Source organism: Epinephelus lanceolatus, chromosome 11 (genome assembly GCF_041903045.1).
Source record: "Epinephelus lanceolatus isolate andai-2023 chromosome 11, ASM4190304v1, whole genome shotgun sequence".
Classification (NCBI taxonomy): domain Eukaryota; kingdom Metazoa; phylum Chordata; class Actinopteri; order Perciformes; family Serranidae; genus Epinephelus; species Epinephelus lanceolatus.
The window spans coordinates 14914689-14923105 of NC_135744.1; positions in this window are offsets into that span (position 1 = coordinate 14914689).

Below are 8417 nucleotides of genomic sequence, written 5' to 3' on the forward strand. Positions count from 1 at the left end.
TCATTTTCATATTGAGACAGCGGTTAGCATGGCACTTGTAGGGGGTCAGTACATCTTGCGCGGAGGGATACACCGGTGAGCAACAGCTGCAGCTGGCTCTGGGACAGTTACGCTAGGTCACTCGGTAAAAGCAAACAAAGAGACGACACGGATGATATTACTCACCCGACTGAAAGCTGTCCATCAGCTCCTGCAGGCCTGGGGCGTTTTTTCCAGTTCATCTTAGGAACATGAAAAAAGTTTTAATCACGCCAGGATTAGTGATTGCTGCCAAGTTTTCATTCCTTGTGATGCACTCTCTGCGGCGGTTTTCCTCCTGATGATATATCTCCCCAACGATGGTAGCACAGAGGGAGCGGAGGATTCAGCCTTTCTTCTCGCCCACTCAGCATGCAACACATGGAGTTCCTCATCTGTGTACTCCGGCTCAAACAGGTATGGCTCTGGGTCTGTGTCTGCTACAAGAAACTCTTCAAAATCGCGTTCAAAGTCGTCCATTGCAGCTGCTAAAATCCGGAGATATCGCCAGGCTAAATAAACAGCTGAGTTTTGTTTACAAGCTACGTCTGTGCCTGCTCACCGGTGTATCCCTCCGCGGATCACAGCGCAGGATGTACTGACCCCCTATAAGCGCAATGCTAAACGCTGAGATGCAGCCACTGGACGTACAGACACAAAAAAAGATATCGATCATGTTGTCTCAATATGAAAATGATAAAGGGTATAACTCCCAAATGGTGTTCTTTTATGTGAAGATACACAGTGAAGACATAACATAATCCTAACACAGCAAAGCTGTTACCTGCAGCCTTCGCTTGCAAAGCTAACGCTACTAACGTTAGGTCAGTCCAAGTTTATGTTTATGTTTATTTTAAGGATCCCCATTAGCTGAATGCCTTGGCAATCAGCTAGGCTTCCTGGGCTCCACACCTTACATACAATATATTACACTACATTACATATAAAACATACAATTTCATCAATTTACATTATAAAATACAAAGCTTATGTTTATATGAAATTTAAGTCGTTTCAGTTCAAAATTGGGTACACTGTAGGCTACATACATTAAAGTAGAATACTAAATAATCAATATATTGAAAAAAATATATATATATATATATTTTGAAAAGTCAGAAAAGACAAAGAAAAAACTTGTAGAAACATACAATATTGTAAACACGCACAGAGCATACCTTCTACTTTTCACATTCATCTACAGGCCAGCAGATACCTCTGCATGTCCTTTTTAAAGGATAATTTCTTTTTAATTAGCCGGATTTTGAAAGGTAAACTATTCCAGTATGTTATGGCTCTGTCAATAACAGTTTTTTGCGATGAGTTAGTCCTTAGACTGGGAACCAAGTAATTAGTGGAAACATGCTAACATGCTAACGTTACACACAAATTAGTAATAAAGTAGGGTCCATGTCATTGGTTCGACATCCCATTAGTCCGACTGTCCGCGGTGCTGAACGGCTCACGGCGGGCGTATGGTGCGCCGCGACCGGCTTGAGGCGGAGCAGGCTCACGGCTTATGTGTTTGTCACTTTCTTTTTCATTTTAACCCACACCATGATCTTTTCCTGACCCTAACCAAGTGGTTTTTGTGCCTAAACCTAACCAGACCTTAACCACAGGGCATCATGATGATTTCTGAACGGACTTTGGAACAATGAGTTTAATATGGTCGGAACAATGGGCAGTCGAACCAATGGGCAGTTCCCAATAAAGTAAGACCTGTTCATAAATGTTCTGGTGTAGCTCTGAATTTCTTATAAACTGAGGACAACTGCCTGCTGTATATTTGTGTTCATGGTCACAGTCACAGATAATTTTAGATGATGCTCCTTCGTTATCCACCATGACATCAAAAGTACAACCAAGTCCTCATAGATACATCTTTGGTAAAATTGTTAAGTGTTATGTGTTCAGCAATCAGAATCAGAAACAGAATCAGAAATACTTTATTGATCCCCGAGGGGAAATTATTTATGTTACAGGTGCTCCTTGCAAGACAGGAAAGATACATGAAAATATAAGAAATTTAAACAATAGTATTAACAAATATATAGTTAAATAAACAGGAATTATTAACAAACATAAATGTAAATTATATATGTATATATATATATATATATATATTGTAAACAAAATTTACACAAACAGAATATATACAGTCAGGGTGAACGGGGTTATTGCACAAGTTAAATTAAGTTATTGCAGTGTGTGAAAGTCTCAGGGCCACTCAGAGGGAGGAGTTGTACAGTTTGATGGCCACAGGCAGGAATGATTTCCTGTGGCGCTCAGTGGTACATCTTGGTGGTATGAGTCTCCCACTGAAAGTACTCTTGTGCCTGACCAGCACATGGTGGAGTGGGTGTGAGACATTGTCCAAGACAGTTCGTAGCTTAGACAGCATCCTCCTCTCTGACACCACCATCAGAGAGTCACACTCCGTTCCCACAACGTCACTGGCCTTGCGGATCAGTTTGTTAAGTCTGTTGGTGTCCGCCACCCTCAGCCTGCTGCCCCAGCACACAACAGCATAGAGGATAGCACTGGCCACCACAGACTCATAGAAAATCCTCAGCATAGTCCGGCAGATGTTGAAGGACCTCAGTCACCTCAGAAAATAGAGACGGCTCTGGCCCTTCCTGTAGAGAGCGTTAGTGTTCTTAACCCAGTCCAGTTTACTGTCAATGTGTACCCCCAGATACTTATAGTCCTCTACAATGTCCACACTGACCCCTTGGATGGAAACAGGGGTCACCGATGTCTTGGTCCTCCTCAGGTCCACAGCCAGTTCCTTTGTCTTTGCCACGTTGAGCTGCAGATGGTTCTGCTCACACCATGTGACAAAGTTATCCACAACAGCCCTGTACTCATCCTCATCACCCTTGGTGATACATCCAACTATAGCAGAGTCATCAGAAAACTTCTGAAGATGGCAGGTCTCAGTGCAATAGCTGAAGTCCGTGGTGTAGAGGGTGAAGAGGAAGGGAGAGAGGACAGTCCCCTGTGGGGCCCCGGTATTGCTGACCACTCTGTCTGACACACAGTGTTGCAAGCGCACATACTGTGGTCTGCCAGTCAAGTAGTCTACAATCCAGGACACCAGGGGGGCATCCACCTGCATTGCTGTCAGCTTGTCACCCAGTAGAGCTGGACGGATGGTGTTGAATGCACTAGAGAAGTCAAAAAACATGACCCTCACAGTGCTCGCCGGCTTATCCAAATGGGCGTAGACGCGGTTGAGCAGGTAGATGATGGCGTCCTCAACTCCAAGTTGGGGCTGATAGGCGAACTGGAGAGGGTCCAAAAGTGGCTTGACCATGGGCTGGAGCTGCTCCAAGACGAGTCTCTCCAGGGTCTTCATGATGTGGGAGGTCAATGCCACGGGTCTGTAGTCCTTGGAGCCACTGGGACGTGACGTCTTTGGCACAGGAACGAGGCAGGATGTCTTCCACAGCATGGGGACCCACTGGAGACTCAGGCTCATGTTGAAGACATGCTGAAGTACTCCACATAGCTGGGGGGCACAGGCTTTGAGCACCCTGGGGCTGACACCATCGGGGCCTGCAGCCTTATTTGAGTGGAGTCTCATCAGCTGTCTTCTCACATGGTCAGCAGTGAAGCACATTGTGGAGGTGACGACACGTGGGGGAGGGGTGTAGTCCTTATGATGGAGAGAGCAGTCAGTCTGACCACGGGGGGATGAGGTGTGAGGAGGAGGAGGAGGAGGGGGGGTCAAGCAGGAGGGTGTTGAGGTGTGAGGAGGAGGAGGACGAGGGGGGGTCAAGCAGTAGGGTGTTGAGGTGTGAGAGGGAGGAGTGGGGGAGGAGGGCAGAGTGGGAGATGGTTGACCAAGACAGACAGCAGAAGAGTCAGGGGGGGGATGGGCAGGGCCAGCAGTGTCAAATCTGTTAAAAAAACAGATTCAGTTCATTGGCCCTGTCCATGCTGCCTTCAACTCCTCTGTGGTTGTTGGTCCTGAAGCCAGTGATGGTCCTCATTCCACTCCAGACCTCTCTCAGGTTGTTCTGCTGGAGTTTCCTCTCCAGCTTCCTCCTGTACCTCTCCTTAGCCTCCCTGATCTTCATCTTCAGCTCCCCCTGTATTGTTCTCACCTCCTCCCTGTTACCAGCTCTGAAGGCCCTCTTCTTTGCATTGAGGATGGCTTTGATGTCCTTTGTTACCCACGGTTTGTTATTTGGATAACAATGGACAGTCCTGGCTGGGACAGTGGAGTCCACACAGAAACTGATGTAGTCTGTGATGCATTCTGTGAGCCCGTCGATGTCCTCCCCATGTGGCTCACAGAGTGCCTGCCAGTCTGTCACCCCAAAACAGCCCTGCAGTGTCTCATAAGTCTCCTCCGACCATCTCCTCACTGTCCTCATGGTCGCAGGCTGGCTCTTGACTAGTGGTACATAGCAGGGGTTGAGGTGCACCAGGCTGTGGTCTGACCTACCCAGAGGGGGGAGGGGGGAGCAGCTGTATGCATCTTTGGCGTTTGCATACAGCAAGTCCAGTGTCCTCTCCTCTCTGGTAGGACAGCTCACATACTGTGTAAATGTGGGCAATGTTGTTGCCATGGTGACATGGTTGAAGTCACCCGAGATAGCTATGAAGGCACTCGGGTGTTTAGTCTGCAGGCGGGCTATGGCGGAGTGAATGACATCACATGCCGACGTCGGGTTGGCAGAGGGGGGGATGTAAACAGTTACAATAATGGCATGTGAAAACTCCCTGGGCAAATAATACGGCCTGAGTCCAACAGCGAACAGTTCAATGTCCGGGCAACAGATACGTTCCTTAATGGAAATATGGTCAGGACTGCACCAGCGGTTATTTACTAGAACAGCAAGCCCCCCTCCTTTGCGCTTACCGCTCTCGGTGCAGTCCCGGTCGGCCCGAACAGTCTGAAAGCCGCTGATGGAGATGTTGGTGTCGGGAATGTCCTGGTGAAGCCATGTCTCAGTGAAACACATAAGACTACATTCCCGGTACTCCTTCTGACTTTTGGCGACCGCTGTCAGCTCGTCCATCTTATTTGCCAGTGACCTCACGTTGCCCATGATGAGAGAGGGGAGACAAGGCTTATATCTTCTCTTCTCCATAAGCCTCCGTTGTCTCAACCCTGCTTTTTTCCGCCGCTGTTTACTTCCTCCCCTGCATCCTCTGTGTGTTTTCCTCCACAGTTCAGCTGGTATCTCCGATGTTCCGGCCGCCAAGCCGGCCGGCCTCAGCGCGATCAGCTGATCTCTGGAGTAAACAATGCGGCCTTGAAGTTGTTGCGCAATGGTGCCGGGTCCGAATGAAATAAGTAATTCCAGGGTGAGGAAAACGAGTACAACTCTCTCAATCAGCATGTTTTGAGAGGGCGCAGTTCCAAAATTACAATCACAAAAAGCCAGCACAAATACCAAACTTGATAAAGCAAAAAAGTAAGAAAACCGAGAAAACAAGCAGGAGCGACTGCAACAGGCAGCACGCGCGGGCGCATGCGCTCTACTCTCAATGCCCGTTGCGTACTGCTTACTCAAAGAACACTGTAAACACGGCTCCTTCTTCTGTGGTTTAATCGCTGCGGCCGCTGCGGGCGAGCAGAATCACTTCCGCCTCGGGTGCCGTATTCTGGTTTGCTGACTTCTGCTTTGTGTCCGACCCGAGTGAGGCTACGCTAAATAGCCATATAGAGAAAGGCTTTTTTGTCGCTGTTGGGTTCAAATAAATATGCAGATCTTCAAGGGGGGGTGATATGAACTAGGGACAGTTTTATTAATGGTAAAAAGTTCCGCACAGCTGCTTTAAGTAGTAATAGATTGAGTTACTGGTAAATTATTATTTCATTGTCATTTATAGTACTTTGTATATTGTTTCATTTGTATTCATTTGCGGTGTTTAAGTGAAGTCATTGTGTTCTCTTTGTTATAAGCTAATTGGTTTTTACCTGGCCTTGTTTGGTGGGGACAGGTATGAGTGATACACAAGAGAGAGTGAGTGCCTCGTGCTAAACAGTGAAGAGAAGTTGCTGTAACCCTGAGTTGGAATGTGTTAGTACTGTCTTGCTGTGTTGGTAACAATTAAACAAATAGGAAGAAACAAGTGTTGTAGCCCAGAATAACTAGGGAACACCAACAATCATGAAATTAGCATTAGCATTAATTTAGCTTAGCTCGTTCTTAGCTGGTAACAAGCTTCTAGCGGTCCAGACGACTTTTTTTTCAACCTGGGCCCTATTTTCCGATCTACTTTTGTCTAAAGGAGTGATAGGATGTTCAATATTTGACATTTCTCCAGTATGAAGCTAGGGCTGACCTGCCTGCAGCCTGTGAGCACGCGCTATATTAAATAATAGGGCACTCAGACATAGGGTTGCCACCTTGGATTTGTGAAAAAAAGGGACACTCGACCAAATGTTTGAGGCGGAGGGCTCGGCCATTATTACCAGTTCAGACTGACCAATGAACATGAAATTCGGACATAGGAGACCAGATTTGCCATCATTTCATGTCCTTCTATGTGCCTGTATTTTATATTAATTTTTATATCAATGAAAAAAACAAATCCGTGTTACTAAATTCTTAAATTTTTACATGTATCTCATCATAGCAAGTTGGAAGAAGACATATTCTGCCATATATGAAGAGGGGAGACTCTCTGGAATCTGGCAATATAAGAACCATGATGCTGGGACATTCTGTCACTTCACAGCTGTCCAAAACATGTGGTTTGTGCCAGGCGGACATGATTGACAGTATTTTTCATTATTGCAAGAAATTCCATTGACTCATTCACAAGTCAAAAATGTGTTTTATCTGAAAGAAACATGCAATATTTACATCTAAGATCATAGAAAAATAGTCAACCAAGTGCAATGATGTCCTCCAAGATAATATTTGTCACTTTGTTTGCAGGGCACGTGTCCCCCTCAATGTATATGGTGACTACGGCCCTGTCAGCATGCATAATTAGGCTGCAGTTGTCTGGGAGCTCAAAGGTGAAGTGGCTGGTCTTGTCATACAAAGTTTGATGGAGTGTCAACTGGACAATATGGAGATGTTTGCATCTTGAAAGCCAGACTACAAATGTGGATAGACAGGGAGAAACACACACAAGCCTAAGACGTGGCAAGATACAATATTCCTCACTATATGAAGTGACTGATAACAAGATCTGTGTCATGGGTTGTAAAGAAATTCGTCAGGTTTTTATTTTGTAGACAATTGATCTGTATTTATAGCGTGATGGGATGACAGTACAATGATGTGTGTGGTATCATAGGAAAGCTCTGGTCCTGCGCTTTCATGTGATATGCATGGCATTTCTGTGCGAGCCTGCATTCGCGAGTAATCCATCCAAGAATAATGTGTGTGCAAAGCTGTATGAAAGCTTTGTCATACATCATTTTAGTGTACCTTTATCATTTTTTTCGCTGTGAAAACATTCGGAAAGCTACGATTCCGCTGTTTCACGTGATATGCGTGGTTTCTTGCTATGACGCACGGTCGCGGAGAAAATCCATAGAGAAGAACAGGTGTGAATTTGGACGCACTATGCGTCGTTCTGGATGGACTCCTTGGCCTGCTGCTGCTGCACTTTTCCCAAAAAACGGGACAAATTGTGTCCCGGGAGAGATTTTTTTTTCCCGGGACAGCTGATGAAAAAAGAGAACAATTCTGGGAAAAACGGGACGGGTGGCAACTCTACTCAGACAGCGTCAAACAACGTCAAAATACGTTCTCGCCGCTCTTCAATTTCAATGAGCTCTGCATCAGTGTACGTCCGTGTACTCCGTGTTCAAATAAATACGGGCGGTCATCAAACTCAGATGGCTCATCCAGATCCAGTTGGTCAAAACCTGCTAAAAATTCAGCCATGACTACTCCACACAGAGTAACTCCTCGCGTTTGTAAGGTCACTCCAGCTGTAACTTCCTGCAACAACTCAAATCTCGCGACACATGAGATTTCAGAGCCAGACTTTCACTCTCTGAGTGAGTGTTTTGATTTGCCACAACAAACATGTCCGAATTTTTACACTATTGTGACCAACTGGATCTGGATGAGCCATTTGAATTTGATGACCGCCCGTATTTATTTGAACACGGAGTGCATGGACGCAGAGCTCATTGAAGAGGGACGAGGAAAGAGGGAGCAGGCAGAGGAAGTGTTTTGACCTGCCACAACATGTCCGAATCCAGCTAAAGGTAAACACAGAAATTCATTTCTCCTTTCCGTTATGTTGTTGGATAATTATTCTAACAATCCGAGCCTATCTGTGTGAAAAAAATGCACTTTTAGTGGACGTATTTTGATGTTGTTTGACGCTGTCTGAGTGCCCTATTATTTAATATAGCGTGCGCCCACGGGCTGCAAGCAGGTCAGCCCTAGCTTCATACTGGAGAGATG